The following is a 9120-nucleotide window of genomic DNA, read 5'->3' on the forward strand; positions in this document are numbered from 1 at the left end:
GCTTGTTTACATGCATTTGCTGGTTGGAAACAAAAGACCGAAATGAGAACTCCTCTATCATCAGCCTCTTATGTAAAAAAAAATGAGAAAATATATACAGGGACCCAAAGCAGTAGAGAGAATGTCCCACAATCCCATGTGGGCATGATAAATTGTACTATTTTGCCACTTAATGGTCTATTAGATCAATGCAGCATCTAACTCATGAGCTTCAGCAACAAATCTCAAGTCTGATAGAAAAGTAGTTTTTAGTATTTCAGGAAAGATTCTCAAAACTTTGCAAAAATCAGTGCTGATGAAATATGGCCAAGTTACATCTTCACACATGAAAAATGTACTGTTTTTTTTTTCCAGAAGTTTGAAAATCATTTTGAGTACTAAGAGTTTTTTTATAGTGGTGTTAAAACCACATTGAACTGCTGCTGAAGAGTAATGGTCATGGCCATCTTATATTTTTTGAAAGTTAAACAATGTAAGGAACAAAAATACACAGAGCAAAAATTAATATAAATTGTTCAATGAGTATTAACGGTTATAATAATGCTTCTGTTATCGTACATATTAACCCTAAAATAGTATATGATTATCAAAGTAGCCTTAAGCCAAGTTTTTTCTTTTGACTTGCATACAGTCTGCGTCACTCTCGAAAATCCCCAGAACCAACAAAGAAAAAGATAGGAAACAATGAGGCAAAAGGAAATTTTGAGGGCTACAGAGACACTTTCCTGAATGATCCAAGACACTTCCTATAAAGGACTGTGTGATAACTTTGCTGATCAGCATTCATGTGTTTCATTAGTCAGGGTAATTAAAACTAACTGCTGTAACAAGCAACCCCTACATATAGGCAGCTTAAAACAATCATACGTTTATTTCTCTTGTCGTAGTTACATAACAGTCAGGTGGCTCTTCTGGAGGCTCTCTTTTAAGTAGTTTCTTTCATCTTGTAGTGTCACAATCTTCTTGGAAGGAAAAGAATTTGTATAAGTATTTGGGAGGTTTATGGCCAGGTATAGAAATTACAGCGTAAGTCCCACTCACATCCTTTAGACCAGAATACAGTCCCAAGGTCACGATGTAACTGCAAGGTGTTCTGGGAAGTGTTGTCTTCCTGTTTACGTGGGGAAAAGAAACAGGATATGCTTTCTTGATTCTTCAGAGATAAAAAGGTTTAAACTTTCCAGTATGCTCAGTTTATTTCTTAGCATGCCATTAAAAAGGGTTAGCAATTTATTGAAAAAGCAAAAACGCATAATGTGACATCAGAAACTATGTGCCTCCGCACACATGGTTGAGGTCAGTCTTAAGGACAACTTAAGTTCCAAGTCTTTCAGAAGCTTCCCTGACCATCTGACCACACCTTACAGTGATCCTATTATCCACGCTGTTGTAGTGAGATTTAGCAAATATTTCTTCATAGTCTTTATTCTTTCGTTCTATGTATTGTATCTGTTATCTTCTTATTAGACTCTAAACTTCCTCTCTATGATAGCATAGTGTGACGTTACATAGTATCATGTCATATAGTATGGACATGGGCTCTGCAGTCAGATCCCAAGGCTTCAAATCTTGCTTTCATTACTTACTAGTCTTTATGTTATCTAATTATTTAACCTTTTTGTACCTCAGTTTTGTCATTTAAAAATAAGCATGATAGCTAAAGTACATGTCTCATATGTTGCTTATGAGGATAAACATGATAAAATATATAAAGCACTGAGAGTGGTAAGCATTTAAAACACATGTAATGAGTCATGAGGAGATGTTTAATATAATTACTAATATCATCAAGAACTATGACTTTGTTTTCTTGAATTCTCTACTGCCACTAGTATATAGGCTTGACCAACAAATGTTTATTAAAAGAAGTAATGGGTATTTTTTAATTGATGAAATAAAGAGTCTTTTACTACAGTGTAAAAATCTTTCCTAATATATTTCCTCCAATTCCACACAGATGGCAACATTAAGATATAATCTCAGTACAAATATAGAAATTGTTTTTAGAAGAAACAATTATTTCTGTAAAAAATCCCAAAGAAGCAACAAAGAATTGTTGGAACTAATAAGTAATTACAGCAAGGTCACAGGATGCAAGATTAATATAAAAAAGTGAGTTGCTTCTTTATATACCAGCAATGATCAATTGGCATTTGTAATTAAGAACACAACACCATTTACATTAGCATCAAAAAATTGGAATACTTAGGTGTAGTCTAACAAAGTCTGTACAGGATCTATATGAGGAACCTCTCCTGAAAGAAATCAAAGATCCAAATAGAGGAAATGAAGTTCCATATTCATGGATATGAAGATTCGATACTGTTAAGATGTCAGTTCTCTTGAACGTGATCTGTAGATTCAGTGTGATCCCAATCAAAATCCCAGTAAGTTGTCTTATGGATATCAACAAACTGATTCTAAAGTTTACACAAAAAGGCAAAAGACGAAGCAGAGTCAATACAATACTGAAGGAGAAGAACACATTGGAAGACTGATACTACCCATCTTTATGACTTACTATAAAACTTCAGTAATCGAGACAATGTGGCATTGGTGAAAGAACAGAAAAATAGACCAAAGGAACAGAATGAGTAGCCCAGAAATAGACCCCAATAGTCATCTGATCTTTGAGAAAGGAACAAAGGCAATTCAATGGGCAAAAAATAATCTCTTCAGCATCTGGACATCCATATGCCAAAAAATGAATCTAGACACTAACCTCACACCTTTTACAAATATTAACTCAAAATGGATCAGTATCCTAAATCTAAAACCCAAACTATGAAACTTCTAAAAGATAACATAGGAGAAAATATTTTAATTACTTAAGATTAAATCTTAAAATATTTAAATCATTTAAGATGTAGTACAGGGGCACCTGGGTGGTTCAGTCAGTTGAGCATCCGACTTCGGCCCAGGTCATGATCTTGTGGTCTGTGAGTTCAAGCCCCAGGTCGGGCTCTGTGCTGACAGCTCAGAGCCTGGAGCCTGCTTTGGATTCCGTGTCTCCTTCTCTCTCTGCCCCTCCCCTGCTCATGCTCTGTCTGTCTGTCTCTCTCTCTCAAAAATAAATAAACATTAAAAAATTTTTTTAAAGATGTAGTACTAAAAGCATGGTCCATGAAGAAAAAAATCATAATTTGTACTTCATTAAAATTAAAAACTTCTGCTCAGTGAAAGACAGTCAAGATAATGAGAAGACAAGCCACACACTGGGAGAAAATATTTGCACAACACATATGTGATCAAAGATTTGCATCCAAACTATACAAAGAACACTTAAAACTTAACAGTAAGAAAACAAACAACCCAACTAAAAAGTGAACAAAAGATCTGAACATGCATCTCACCAAAGAAGATACATAGATGGCAAATAAACACATGAAAGGATTTTCAACGTCATTTGAAAATGACGTTAGGGGATTACAGATTGAAACAATAATAAGATACCAGTACACACCTAGTGGAATGGTTAAAACTAAAAATACTGACAATATCAAAGGATGGCAAGGATGCGGAGCAACAGTAACTCTTATCTGTTGCTGGAGGGATCATGAATGGTACACCCACTTTTGGAGGCAGTTTTGTAATTCCTTACAAAGCTACACATAGGCTTATGATGTGATCTAGCAGTCACACTTCAAAGTATTTTCCCAATTTGTAGATTTATGTCCACACAAAAACCTGCAAATGAATTTTTATATCCTTTTGTTCATAATTGTCAAAAATTGGAAGGAACCAAGACGTTCTTCAGTAGGTGAATGGATCAGCAAATTGTGGTATATCTATACAATGGAATATTATTGAGCAATTAAGAAGAAATCAGCTCAAAAGCTATGGAGAGACATGGAGGAAACATATTAGATAAGAATGTTTGAGGAAACTGTATGATTCCAATTGTATGACATTTTATAAAAGGCAAAACTATAAAAACATTAAAAAGATCAGTAGTTGCCAGGTTCAAGAAGGGAAAGAAGCAGAAACTCTGGATGAATAGGTAGAGCACAAGGGATTTTTAGGGCAGTGAAGTTATTTTGTTTGACGCTAATGGTGGCTACATGACGTTATGCATTTGGCAAAACCCATAGAACTGCACAACATAAGAGTGAATCTTAATGTATGCTGTGGGCTTCAGTTAATAATAATGTATCAATATTGGTTCATCAACTCTAACAAATGTATCACACTAATGCAAGATAATAATACAGAAAATCGTGTGCAAGAGGACAGGGGGTATATGGAGAGTCTCTGTAGTTTCTGTCTAATTTTTCCATAAACTTAAAACTAAGAGTTTTCAAAAAAATTTTTTAAATAATCAAATGGAAATTCTAGATTTTAAAAAGTAATCAAAATGAAAAAATATTCTGAATGGATCAATAGCAGTTTTGAGGTGGTAGGAAAAAAGAATTTGTGAATTTGAAAATAGATCAGTAGACATAGTCCAATCTAAATAGCAGATAGAAAAAAAGATTTAAGAAAAACAAACAAAACCCAGTGACCTGTTGTACCAACATACATATAGTGCAAAACCTAGGAAGAGACAAGAGAGTGAAACAGATAGAAAATTAAAGGTCAATATTTCCCAACTTTGATGAAAACTACAATGAACCCCAAGTAGATGAGAGAGAGAGAGAGGAATATCAATCCACACCTTGATCTATCATAGTCACCAAAAATGAAAAACTCTAAGATGAAGAGAAAACCTTGAAAACAGCAAGAGAAACATAACTTACCACATACAGAAGACTGATGAAATGATTGACATATGACATTTGATCAGAAGCAATTGAGACCAGAAATTAGTGGAATGACCTTCAAAGTACTGAAAGAAAAAAATATTAACCAAGAATTCTACATCTAGCAAAACTATCCTTCAAAATATTAGTTTAATAAAGACATTCCCAGATGATCAAAGACAAAAAATGCATTGTTCACAGACATGAATTATAAGACATGATAAAAACAAATTTTTTTCATCTGAGAAGAAATGACAGCCAATAGTAATTTAAATTCAAAGGAAAATATGAAGTAATCAAATATTCTTAAATTTTTTTTAACTTTTTTTTAAATTTATTTTTGGGACAGAGAGAGACAGAGCATGAACGGGGAAGGGGCAGAGAGAGAGGGAGACACAGAATCGGAAACAGGCTCCAGGCTCTGAGCCATCAGCCCAGAGCCTGACGCGGGGCTCGAACTCACAGACCGCGAGATCGTGACCTGGCTGAAGTCGGACGCTTAACCGACTGCGCCACCCAGGCGCCCCTCAAATATTCTTAATATGTATATGAAGACTTAAAATATTTCCTTTTTCTTTTAATTTATGTAAAAATAAAATTTTATGAAACAATAATTTAATGCTGTATTATTGGGATTATCACGTATATACAGGCAATATATACGACAATAATGGTTCAAAGTTGGCAGGGAAGGTAAAGCTAGATTGAAGCAAAAGTGCTGTATTTTCCTGGAACTTAATCAGTATTAACCTGAAGCAGATTGTGATAAATTAAAATGAATACTGTAATCCATAGAACAGTCCCTAAGAAAATAACTCAAAAGTAAAGTTTAAAAATAATAAAAGAGTTAATAATAGTACACTAACACTTCTTAAACATTAAAGATAGTAAAGGAGGAAAGTAGGAAGAAAAAATATATGAAACATTTAGAGAACAAATAATGGCAGGCATAATCCTAACCATATTAATAAATACACTAAATATAAGTGGACTAAACACTGTAATCACAGGGTAAAAAAAGTAAGGATCCAACTATATGCGGTACGTAAGAGACTTACTTTAGAATCTAAGACATAAATTGACTGAAAGTAAATGAAGAAAGACAGACCATGCAAATAGTAACCATAAGAGATCTGAAGTGACTATAGTCATAAAACACAAAGAAAACTTTAAGACAAAAATGGTACTAGAGAAAAAGATGGTTATTTTATAGTAATAAAAGAGTTGGTCAGGAAGATCTAGAAATTACAAATGCATAAGCTTCTAACAACAAAAACCCAAAATACATGAAGCAAAAATTAGCAGATTAAAAGGAAAAAGAGACAAATTCACAATTATATTGGCAAATTTCAAAAAGAAATACAGTGGCATATTTCATGGGAAAAAGACAGATCACCCAAAAAATATTTGACTATGCCTGATATCTCAACAATAGTGGGAGACATAAACAGTATAACAATGTCTTTAGAGACTTTGGGAAAAATAAGTGTCATTCTAGAATTTTGTACTCAGCAAATTATCTTTCAAGAAAAAGAATAAAAGCACTAAGTTAAAAAGAGAGAGGGCTCTCATAAATAAAATTAGAAATGAAAGCAGAGACATTACAACCAACACCACAGAAATACCAAGGATCATAAGAGACTACCATGAATACTTATATACCAACAAATTTGGGCAACATAGAAGAAATGAATAAATTTTTAACAACCTTCCAAGACGAATCATGAAGAAATAGAAAATATGGACGGGCCAATTACTTGTAAGGCAATTGAATCAGTATTAAAACCCTCGTTACAAATAGAAGTCCAGGAACAGATGGCTTCATAGGTGAATTCGACCAAACATTAGAAGAAAAATTAATACCAGTCCTCAAACTCTTCCAAAAAACAGATGAGGAGAGAACATTCCCAAACTCATTTTATGAGGCCAGCATTACCCTGATACCAAAACCAGACAAGGTTACCATAAGAAAAAAAAAAAATTATAGAGCAATGTCCCTGATGAACATAGATGCAAAACTCCTCAACACAATATTAGCAAACTAAATTTAACAACACATTAAAAGGCTCATACACTATGATAAAGTGGAATTTATACCAGGGATCCATAAATCAATCAATGTGACATACCACATTAACAAAATGAATAATAATAAAGATCATGTGATCATCTCAATAGATGCAGAAAAATCATTTGATCAAATTGAACATCTTTCATGATAAAAAATTCTCAACAAATGGGGTATAGACAGAACATACCTCAACAAAATAAAGACCATATATGACAAAGCATCAGCAGTGAAAGCTGAAAATTTTCATACTCAGCACTGAAAGCTGAAAATTTTTTCCTCTAAGATCAGAAATAAAACAGGAATAAACGTTCTAGTATTATTCAACATAATACTAGAAGTCCTAGACAGAGCAATTAGAAAAGAAAAAGAAAGAAAAGGCATCCAAATTGGAGAGAAATAAAACTGTCTCTATTTCAGATGACATGATATTTTGTGTCAAAAACCCTGAGGACTCCACCAAAAAACCTGTTAGAACTAACAAATTCAGTAAAGTTACAGTATACAAAATCAATTTTAAAAAATCTGTTGCAGGGGCGCCTGGGCCATTCAGTTGGTTAAACATCCGACTCTTGGTTTCAGCTCAGGTCATGATCTCACAGTTGATGAGTTTGAATCCCACATTGGGCTCTGAGCTGCTGGTGCAAAGCCTGCTTGGGATTCTCTTTCTCTTCCTCTCTCTCTGCCCTTCCCCTACGCTGTCTCTCTCTGTCTCTCTCTCTCTCTCTCTAAACAAATAAACTTAAAAAAATCTGTTGCATTTTTATACACTAAGAATGAACTATCAGAAAAAGAAATTAAGTAAATGATCCATTTACAATAGCATCAAAGGTAATTATCAGGGCACCTGGGTGGCTCAATTGGGTTAAGTGTCCAACTCTTGATTTCAGCTCAGGTCATGATCTCACACTTCATGGGATCGAGTCCTGCATCAGTAGCACTCTGTGCTAACAGTATAGAACCTGCTTGGGATTCTCTCTCTTCTCTCTCTGCCCCTCCCCCATGTGTGCTCTCTATCTCTCTCTCCCTGTCTCAAAATAAATAAACACTTAAAAAATTATCAAAAATAACATCAAAAATATTTAATGTTTGTGGATTAGAAGAATTAATATTGTTACAATATCCAAACCACCCAAAGCCATCTACAGATTCAGTGCAATCCCTATCAAAATTACAGTGGCATTTTTCACAGAAATAGAAAAAGCAACCCTGAAGTTTGTATGGAGTCACAAAAGACCCCAGATAGACATAGCACTCTTAAGAAAGAAGAACAAAGCTGGAGGCATCATGCTACCTGATATCAAACTATATTACAAAGCTATAGTAATCAAAACAGTACAATATTGACATAAAACACACACATAGATCAGTGGAACAGAGTAGAAAGCCCAGAAATAAACATACACATATATGATCAATTAATTTACGACCAAGGAGCCAAGACTATACAATGCAGGAAGGACAGTCTCTTCAGTAAATGATGCTAGGAAAACTGGACAGCCACATGCAAAAGAAAGAAATTGGACTGCTGTCTAACACAATACACAAAAATCAACTCAAAATTGATTAAATGTGTGAATGTAAGATCTGAAACCATAAACCTTCTAGAAGAAAACATGTAAATCCTTGACATTGGTCTTGGTTGTGATTTTTTGGATTTGACACCAAAAGCTAAGACAACAAAAGTATACAAGTGGGATTACAGCAAAAGAAATGTTTTTGCACAGCAAAGGAAACCACCAACAAAAAGAAAAGAGCCCACTAAATGAGCAAAAATATTTGCAAATGATATATTTGATAAGAGATTAATATCCAAAATGTACCAAGACCTCATGCAACTCAATAACACACAAAACAATCTGGTTTAAAAATGGGCAAATGATCTAAATAGAAATTTTTCCAAAGAAGACATACAGATGACTATCAGGTACGAGAAAATATGCTCAACTTCTTTAATCATGCAAATCAAAGCCACATGAGGTGTCACTTCACATTTGTTAGAAAGGTTATTATCAAAAGACAAGAAATAACAAGCACAGAAAAAAATGTGGAGAAAAGAAAACCCCTGTATACCACTGGTAGGAATGTAAATTGGTGCTGCCAAGATGGAAAATAATGGAGATTCCTCAGAAAATTAAAGATATAACCACCACATGATCCAGCCATTTTAATCCTGGATATTTACCCAATAAAATGAAAAGACTAACTCAAAAAAAATTCACCCCCTTGTCCAATGCAACATTATTTACAATAGCCAAGATATGGAAACAATTTAACGTGTCCATCAGTGGATAAAGGGATAAGAAGGATCTG

This window comes from Felis catus, chromosome B4 (assembly GCF_018350175.1).
Source record: "Felis catus isolate Fca126 chromosome B4, F.catus_Fca126_mat1.0, whole genome shotgun sequence".
Lineage (NCBI taxonomy): Eukaryota > Metazoa > Chordata > Mammalia > Carnivora > Felidae > Felis > Felis catus.